This window comes from Eupeodes corollae, chromosome 1 (genome assembly GCF_945859685.1).
Source record: "Eupeodes corollae chromosome 1, idEupCoro1.1, whole genome shotgun sequence".
Taxonomy (NCBI): Eukaryota; Metazoa; Arthropoda; class Insecta; order Diptera; family Syrphidae; genus Eupeodes; species Eupeodes corollae.
Window position 1 is genome coordinate 117,366,592 of NC_079147.1, and position 9,310 is coordinate 117,375,901.

The 9,310-nt window shown below is 31.0% G+C and overlaps 1 long non-coding RNA gene across 3 annotated transcripts; it reads right to left on the bottom strand.

The window, feature by feature from the left end:
* Positions 1–1,452: 1,452 nt before the first annotated feature.
* LOC129942242 (uncharacterized) lies at positions 1,453–2,284 on the bottom strand. 3 transcript variants are annotated; one of them, XR_008781005.1, is made up of 3 exons: positions 2,247–2,284; positions 2,004–2,077; positions 1,453–1,943 (listed from the first exon to the last, which is right to left on the bottom strand). It is a non-coding gene; the product is annotated as an uncharacterized LOC129942242 (long non-coding RNA). The 3 variants fall into 3 exon arrangements; XR_008781003.1 differs by lacking the exon at positions 2,247–2,284 and adding an exon at positions 2,148–2,202; XR_008781004.1 differs by lacking the exon at positions 2,247–2,284 and adding an exon at positions 2,148–2,199 and having other exon boundaries at positions 2,004–2,095.
* Positions 2,285–9,310: the final 7,026 nt, after the last annotated feature.

Consider the following 9,310-nt stretch of genomic DNA (forward strand, 5'->3'; position numbering starts at 1 on the left):
TAAAATGTGCATTTAAAAATAATATGAGGTCATTTTTTATTTAATTAATTAAACGGTACCCTTTTTTTTATTTCAGGGTATTTTATTAAATAAAAGTCCTTTTACATTTTCATTATTTATTGTATTTACTTTTATTAAAACTTCTATTTAACACATTTAGTACACATTTTAATTTAGGACCTCCACAGATATTATCAATCAAATAAGGGTGATGCAGCACCTTGGGTAGGGTTTAAGGTTTAAAATATTCTTGTTTGTATAAATCGTAAGTTAATGAATCAACTAACATGTGTTGCCTGCATACTCTCCAGTTTCTGTTACTGCTGTTAAGTTTTTCTGAACACCAACCATAGAGGAAATATATTATCTAGAGTCCCGACTTAATGGGTTTGCTCTCTTTCGGCCTACAAGCTAAATTGGGAGGATTTTGTCCATAAGGATAAGCATGTGTTAGTGGTCCCGTGCATTTCTTATGGGACCAAGCCATTATGAATGTAGTTGTTATGGAATTTGTGCCCACATTGCTCGACCGCGGGGGAAAAAACTATGAGGTGAACTCAGACGTTCAAAAAAGAAATCCGTTGAATTCAAAAATTGAAAAATGAATGCAATATTTTTAGAAAAATGAATTTTACAACTCCTTTTTAGTGAAAACTGTGCTAAAAATAATATTTGAATGCTTTTGGCACACAAATTCTATGTATTTTATGAAAAATTTCGCTAAAAACAGAAAAAATCGTGCTGAAAGTATAAGCGCACCCTAGAACTGTAATGCGAACGTATCCCAATTTGAGTTATGTCAAGTTTTGACAGATCAACAGTGAGGTGAGTATTTTGACAATTCTACGAAAATGTAAACAAACCAAAATTCAGTATCAATAAAGCAAATGAAGGTAAAACAAAATATTAATTTATTGAAATAAAAATATATATTGAATTTAATTTAATCCTCAGATAAAGAAGAAACCAAGGATTACGTTGCAACAAGAAAAGTGGAAGTGGAAGCCCCGCGTAGGAAGCCAGCAACGCCGACTTATTTATTGTGGAGTGAATAGGTACAAATTGAAGGTAAATGTGTTCATATTAATTTTTAACTCAAATTATATGAATATTGTTTTGTTTTGTTTTTTAGTAAAAAATTACACTGCTCAACAAGACTGGCGATCAAATCGCTCTATTCTGATGGCTTATATCCTCATTGTTAACCCTGTAGGAATGAGAAGGGCCGATTACAGCGAAGATATCGATGTCGCAGAAGTCTGAAAAGCTTCGCTTTGCGACATGCTTCATTTGACGAGATGGACATACAAGTCAAGAGTTCTAATAAAGTTGAGGAATCTCTTTACTTGGTGGTCATTCATAGCCAAGCCAAATACAAATACAAGTTGAATTAATTGCAGCGTGTGATAGCAGTAGCACATTCACGTAATGTGCCACCAATGGATTCCACTCGCCGACATCGTCAGTAGTTGCCGAGAGACTGATCTGAATCTGTTTGGCTTCTTGGGGATTCTTGTCGGGCCAGCTCATTTGCCTCCGAATGATTGCCACCGTTAAGCCAGTGCGATTCTTAGGAGCAAAATAAATGGATTTGTTGTAGATTTAAAATTTGAACTCTCTTACAGTCAAGGTTGGACAATTTTTGAGTTCCTGCGATTGTATTCTTGTTTTTCTTGCGTCTCTTGCAGAACTGCAGACTGGTAGTAAACTCTTTACACCTAGAAGATGAAGATTAAGCTAGTTGACTACGATATGAATGTTTCGATGCGTACTTACACAATTGATGGAGAAGGGCGTCAGCGGTCGACTATTACATGGCAAAACTTCCACTTGCATTGACTTGGTGGTGTTGTTTCTAATGGTTTTGATGGTGACACCTCCGCCGTCAACGCCTGCGGCAACTCTTGCCATTGAGAAGTACATACAAAAACAATGGGCAGCATCTGTAGTTAAAAACATTGATATTATTTTGTTAAGAGAAATATAATATACAAAAAACTTACCAGCAAATCAGCGCCTTGTTTGGTTTGCTTTCCAAATTACTTAAAGGAAATTGCTTCCTGCATTTTGGCAATATCTAAAATGAAAAGACAGACTATAAAATAAATCGATTATTGTTGCACCTCCTTCACTGCAATTTGACTTACTTTTTATTCAATGAAGTGAACTTGTAAATACCCATTCATTATAAAGAATTTTGGTCTGAAAAATATCAAATTATATTAAAACAATTAACAAAAACTTACTCTTAAAATCCGAAAGCCATTGTTTTGTTTTACAAAATTGATTGTCATTTTTGACAGGTCACAAAAATTCCATAAGTTTCTTTTTAGCCCATTCCCCCATTTTGCTTTTTTTTCTCTACTCACATGTATTCACCGATAGAGAATTTGAGAGAGTTCACCTCGAATTTGGGAGAGTTCACCTCGAATAAAATTTGAGGGTGTTTCAGGTAGGACGGGTACCGGTCGGGACTCTAGATAATATATTTCCTCTATGACACCAACTCTCACACACTGCTAAGGCGCAGCCGTAAGCGGTCGCCTACTGAATTCCAAAGTTGCCCAATGCATTATTGACTTGGTGGTGTAGAGATGGTGACATTTCCAACGCCAACGCCTGCTCATACTATGAGACGATCTTTCAGTCCACAAACGAAAACATTTTCTACAAAAATCGTTTAGATATGTATTCTTCACTTCCATACGCTTGCAACAAATTACACACATTTGGTAAAGACAATCGTTAATTTTTTTAAAATTATTTTGTTAAGAGAAATATAATTAAAAAAAATACCATTAAATCACAATCATATTTTGATGCAAGCTTTGTCTTCCACATTTCTTGAAGTTGTTTTCTGTGTTATGGTATGTTATTCGAAAAATCCAAATTGAAAACTTTTACGACTAAACAAATATCTGCGATTTTACTTACATTTTTAAGAAACTTTTCTAGCTCTGAATTAAATGTACTAAGGATGGTTCTGTAATAACCAGTTTTGTTGAACTACATTAGATGCTTAAAAAAAAATATCGCGATCAAACAAAGAAAATGTAATCCGTTTTTAAAGCAAAGAATTGTATTTTTCCAAGTATCTTGAGGGCAAATACTGTTCGCTGAATTATAACATTGGCATTGATCGTGTATGTATATGGAATTATTTAAAGCTGAAATAAAAATAAATAAAATATTCATTAGTTTAAGAGATTTTGTTTTAAACGTATTTGAATCCGCGACAACTTCTAATCTTCTTGTTACGATATTAAAAACAAATTTATTAATTCACTTGTAGTTCTTGGGTTTTGCTCTAAAAATGATTAAATTCTGTTTAATATTGCAACAAACCAGAATAATTTACAAGTGCTTACTATTTAAGTCCCAAACACATTGCTTTGTTTTGCAGAGTTGGAACTGTGGAATTGTCTTTTCTGACAGGTCACACAAATTCCAAAAGTTGTTTTTGTAGCCCAATCACCCATTATGTTTTTTTTTTCTACCACCAACATGTATTCACCGATAGCGAATTTGAGAGAGTTCACCTTAAAAAATTGCGCTTCCATGATATTCTAGTCTTTACCCCTTTTATGACTTAAAGGGTAAGGAATACATTTTTCGTGGTTCTTTGCTATTGATTTTGAGTGGATGACCTTTTTAGTTTATTATTATTTTTATTCTCTGTTTGCCTTCCTTAGCACTAGCATATGCGACTATAATTTGCAACGTTCGTCTCAGATTTGAGACAAAGAATAATAGCAAGGGATGTTCATTTGAATTGTCTTGTTTTTTTTTTTTAATTTTACTAGACCTTCTGTCTAGTTAAAAGTTATCTTGTCCTTCGACACTTCTTCGAAAAATTTTTGACAAACATTAAGCCTTTCTTTCAAAATTTTAAAAACACAATAGCAAGCAAAATTTCTAATAGCTTAGTCATTTTAATCGCAAGTATTACTGTAATTTTGTTCAAACTATTCCATTTCGTATCATATGTTCAGTTTTCCAGTGTGGAGTCTGCTTTTCTATTTACTGCTATTCCTTTAAAATCTAACTTAAGATATTCACCCCTATCATGAATTCCATCGTAATCGTAAATTTTCCAGAAAAACTGTATCATGAAATCGTTCGTAATGCAAAATTGTATGAGATTTTCCACTACGAACATATTTCATGATACAGTTTTTCGGGATTCGTAAAAATTTCCGATAACGATGGAATTCATTGTACGGCTGATTCTGAATCATCTTCTTCACCATTTGAAAATTTAAAGTTGAACACAAATTTTAGCGTCATAATTTTAATTAAAAATTTGCCACACCCATATATTAGTGTAAGCCAACAATTTCAATTTTTTAGGATTATTTGAATATACAAAAGTTATAATACGGATATTTAAATTCGTCTGTGTTCTCTGAATCGCTAAACATTTGCTTATATTGGCTATCACCAGAACTCCCATCAAAACCCCACTTGCAAATAAGGGTTGCATTTGTGTGCTGAAGAATTCCTGATATTTCTGCAATACTTACCCTGTCTTGTAAAGAAGTTCCTGCAGATCAACTACTAGCATTGTATTTTTAAATTTGCTCAACTTAAATAAATTTGGAAAGCAACTTTTATGTATATATAATGTTATGTATGTATGATATAACGACAATGCCTCTTCTGGTCTCAACACTCGCTTATTTTCTTCTTCATTAACTTCACCACCTGATAACTGCTTCGACATTTTTGTCGCAAAATCTATCTAGATTTTAGAAGCCCAGAAACTCTACGTTTCTTGGTTTTCTGGGACATATCAGAACATGCCTTCCATGGCTAGTACAATGTTTTTCAACATACTCTGCATTTTCTAAAAAAAAATAAGAATGCTTTTTGGGAGATTAAAAAAAGTTTTCAACCAACCTCCGTAACATCTCTCAAAAAGAGCGCGATTTCTTGAACAATATTTCCACCTACGTTCCAAATTTTTGTTAAAAGTCTCACTTTATCACTCAAATCAGTCTAAATAGTAACACAACAGTTTTTGGTTTCCTGTTCATTTAAAATGAATTGCATAACACCTTCAATCTTTGAGTTTTTATCGAATGAAATCCATTTTTTCATTTTTAATGCTTTGACCTTGTCCTATAAAAAGTAAACTAATATGAAGGTTAGCAAGAAATAGCAAGAAAAATTAACTTTTGCTTGGAGCACAACAACAACAAAACATAATGGCATACACAATTGTACTGCCATTTGCTAACATTTTTTTTAAAGCTTAAGTTAATTTAATGTTTAAGCCACAAGAAAGGGATTTTCTTAAAAAAAAATTACCAAAAAATCTAAAACTCATACCACATCCCGATATTACCATTTTAAATATTTTACCAACAAAAAAATTAAAGCAAAAATAGTTTTACCACACGAGCTATACTTATTCTCAAAAACTCACAACTTAGAATTGCACTGTATCTTAAATTACCTCAATTGCTAACAAAATTCCCGCTAGTTATAGAAGAAGAAAAAAAAAACAAATTTAAATATATGAACATGTTTTAAAACAGGTTTATAGCTTAAAAAGTAGAAATTAATTCTTTTTTATTTTATTTTTAACATTCATTTGACAAAAGTTAAATTATTACTTTCTATCCTTTCTATTTTCAACTAACTTAAGTCACAACTTACCTATAAATTAATAACATAAACATCACTCCAAAAAAAAGATGATATCCCACAAATATAAACTATTTTAAATAACAACAAGTTACTGAGAAGTATAACATCATTTTATAAGTAAATTCTAAGATTGATTCTAAGCCGAACAGATCAATTAATATTTTTTAAAACTTACTCGAGGAAACAAGACTTTTAATTTGCATACACACAAAATCAAATGTTGGTGTATTTTTAGCTGGAGTAATAATTCTTTTTAATTTGTGTGTGGGAGAAATAACTGACACCCTTTAAATATGAGACGATCTTTCAGTCCACAAACGAAAACATTTTCTACAAAAATCGTTTAGATATGTATTCTTCACTTCCATACGCTTGCAACAAATTACACACATTTGGTAAAGACAATCGTTAATTTTTTTAAAATTATTTTGTTAAGAGAAATATAATTAAAAAAAATACCATTAAATCACAATCATATTTTGATGCAAGCTTTGTCTTCCACATTTCTTGAAGTTGTTTTCTGTGTTATGGTATGTTATTCGAAAAATCCAAATTGAAAACTTTTACGACTAAACAAATATCTGCGATTTTACTTACATTTTTAAGAAACTTTTCTAGCTCTGAATTAAATGTACTAAGGATGGTTCTGTAATAACCAGTTTTGTTGAACTACATTAGATGCTTAAAAAAAAATATCGCGATCAAACAAAGAAAATGTAATCCGTTTTTAAAGCAAAGAATTGTATTTTTCCAAGTATCTTGAGGGCAAATACTGTTCGCTGAATTATAACATTGGCATTGATCGTGTATGTATATGGAATTATTTAAAGCTGAAATAAAAATAAATAAAATATTCATTAGTTTAAGAGATTTTGTTTTAAACGTATTTGAATCCGCGACAACTTCTAATCTTCTTGTTACGATATTAAAAACAAATTTATTAATTCACTTGTAGTTCTTGGGTTTTGCTCTAAAAATGATTAAATTCTGTTTAATATTGCAACAAACCAGAATAATTTACAAGTGCTTACTATTTAAGTCCCAAACACATTGCTTTGTTTTGCAGAGTTGGAACTGTGGAATTGTCTTTTCTGACAGGTCACACAAATTCCAAAAGTTGTTTTTGTAGCCCAATCACCCATTATGTTTTTTTTCTACCACCAACATGTATTCACCGATAGCGAATTTGAGAGAGTTCACCTTAAAAAATTGCGCTTCCATGATATTCTAGTCTTTACCCCTTTTATGACTTAAAGGGTAAGGAATACATTTTTCGTGGTTCTTTGCTATTGATTTTGAGTGGATGACCTTTTTAGTTTATTATTATTTTTATTCTCTGTTTGCCTTCCTTAGCACTAGCATATGCGACTATAATTTGCAACGTTCGTCTCAGATTTGAGACAAAGAATAAGAGCAAGGGATGTTCATTTGAATTGTCTTGTTTTTTTTTTTTTAATTTTACTAGACCTTCTGTCTAGTTAAAAGTTATCTTGTCCTTCGACACTTCTTCGAAAAATTTTTGACAAACATTAAGCCTTTCTTTCAAAATTTTAAAAACACAATAGCAAGCAAAATTTCTAATAGCTTAGTCATTTTAATCGCAAGTATTACTGTAATTTTGTTCAAACTATTCCATTTCGTATCATATGTTCAGTTTTCCAGTGTGGAGTCTGCTTTTCTATTTACTGCTATTCCTTTAAAATCTAACTTAAGATATTCACCCCTATCATGAATTCCATCGTAATCGTAAATTTTCCAGAAAAACTGTATCATGAAATCGTTCGTAATGCAAAATTGTATGAGATTTTCCACTACGAACATATTTCATGATACAGTTTTTCGGGATTCGTAAAAATTTCCGATAACGATGGAATTCATTGTACGGCTGATTCTGAATCATCTTCTTCACCATTTGAAAATTTAAAGTTGAACACAAATTTTAGCGTCATAATTTTAATTAAAAATTTGCCACACCCATATATTAGTGTAAGCCAACAATTTCAATTTTTTAGGATTATTTGAATATACAAAAGTTATAATACGGATATTTAAATTCGTCTGTGTTCTCTGAATCGCTAAACATTTGCTTATATTGGCTATCACCAGAACTCCCATCAAAACCCCACTTGCAAATAAGGGTTGCATTTGTGTGCTGAAGAATTCCTGATATTTCTGCAATACTTACCCTGTCTTGTAAAGAAGTTCCTGCAGATCAACTACTAGCATTGTATTTTTAAATTTGCTCAACTTAAATAAATTTGGAAAGCAACTTTTATGTATATATAATGTTATGTATGTATGATATAACGACAATGCCTCTTCTGGTCTCAACACTCGCTTATTTTCTTCTTCATTAACTTCACCACCTGATAACTGCTTCGACATTTTTGTCGCAAAATCTATCTAGATTTTAGAAGCCCAGAAACTCTACGTTTCTTGGTTTTCTGGGACATATCAGAACATGCCTTCCATGGCTAGTACAATGTTTTTCAACATACTCTGCATTTTCTAAAAAAAAATAAGAATGCTTTTTGGGAGATTAAAAAAAGTTTTCAACCAACCTCCGTAACATCTCTCAAAAAGAGCGCGATTTCTTGAACAATATTTCCACCTACGTTCCAAATTTTTGTTAAAAGTCTCACTTTATCACTCAAATCAGTCTAAATAGTAACACAACAGTTTTTGGTTTCCTGTTCATTTAAAATGAATTGCATAACACCTTCAATCTTTGAGTTTTTATCGAATGAAATCCATTTTTTCATTTTTAATGCTTTGACCTTGTCCTATAAAAAGTAAACTAATATGAAGGTTAGCAAGAAATAGCAAGAAAAATTAACTTTTGCTTGGAGCACAACAACAACAAAACATAATGGCATACACAATTGTACTGCCATTTGCTAACATTTTTTTTAAAGCTTAAGTTAATTTAACGTTTAAGCCACAAGAAAGGGATTTTCTTAAAAAAAAATTACCAAAAAATCTAAAACTCATACCACATCCCGATATTACCATTTTAAATATTTTACCAACAAAAAAATTAAAGCAAAAATAGTTTTACCACACGAGCAATACTTATTCTCAAAAACTCACAACTTAGAATTGCACTGTATCTTAAATTACCTCAATTGCTAACAAAATTCCCGCTAGTTATAGAAGAAGAAAAAAAAAAACAAATTTAAATATATGAACATGTTTTAAAACAGGTTTATAGCTTAAAAAGTAGAAATTAATTCTTTTTTATTTTATTTTTAACATTCATTTGACAAAAGTTAAATTATTACTTTCTATCCTTTCTATTTTCAACTAACTTAAGTCACAACTTACCTATAAATTAATAACATAAACATCACTCCAAAAAAAAGATGATATCCCACAAATATAAACTATTTTAAATAACAACAAGTTACTGAGAAGTATAACATCATTTTATAAGTAAATTCTAAGATTGATTCTAAGCCGAACAGATCAATTAATATTTTTTAAAACTTACTCGAGGAAACAAGACTTTTAATTTGCATACACACAAAATCAAATGTTGGTGTATTTTTAGCTGGAGTAATAATTCTTTTTAATTTGTGTGTGGGAGAAATAACTGACACCCTTTAAATAGGAAAAAAACTAAATAAATTCTTAGCGGGAAACTTTAGCACATACAGAA